Raw genomic sequence first — 266 nt, 5'->3', positions numbered from 1 at the left:
AAAAATGAAAAATGATCGTCATTTCAATTTGAGTTGTTGAAGAGCAATGATTAAAATTAGCATTAACTTTGCTTAGGTTTTCTGCTCATGACTGTTCACTAAATGAGGTGGAGCTGATGGGCAGAATAATCAGGATCGTGATTGTTAATGCTTGTAATACGTGCACACTAATAACGCGTTTTTTGGCCCGAGGGAATGCGCGGGGGGTACGCTGCTGGACAAGTGTTGCAGCGCTCGACCCAAAACAAAAACAGAGGGAGGGAGAA

The sequence above is a fragment of the Frankliniella occidentalis genome, unplaced genomic scaffold (assembly GCF_000697945.3).
Source record: "Frankliniella occidentalis isolate FOCC.00 unplaced genomic scaffold, Focc_3.1 Scaffold213, whole genome shotgun sequence".
NCBI classification, from domain to species: domain Eukaryota; kingdom Metazoa; phylum Arthropoda; class Insecta; order Thysanoptera; family Thripidae; genus Frankliniella; species Frankliniella occidentalis.
This window is presented reverse-complemented; position numbering follows the sequence as displayed.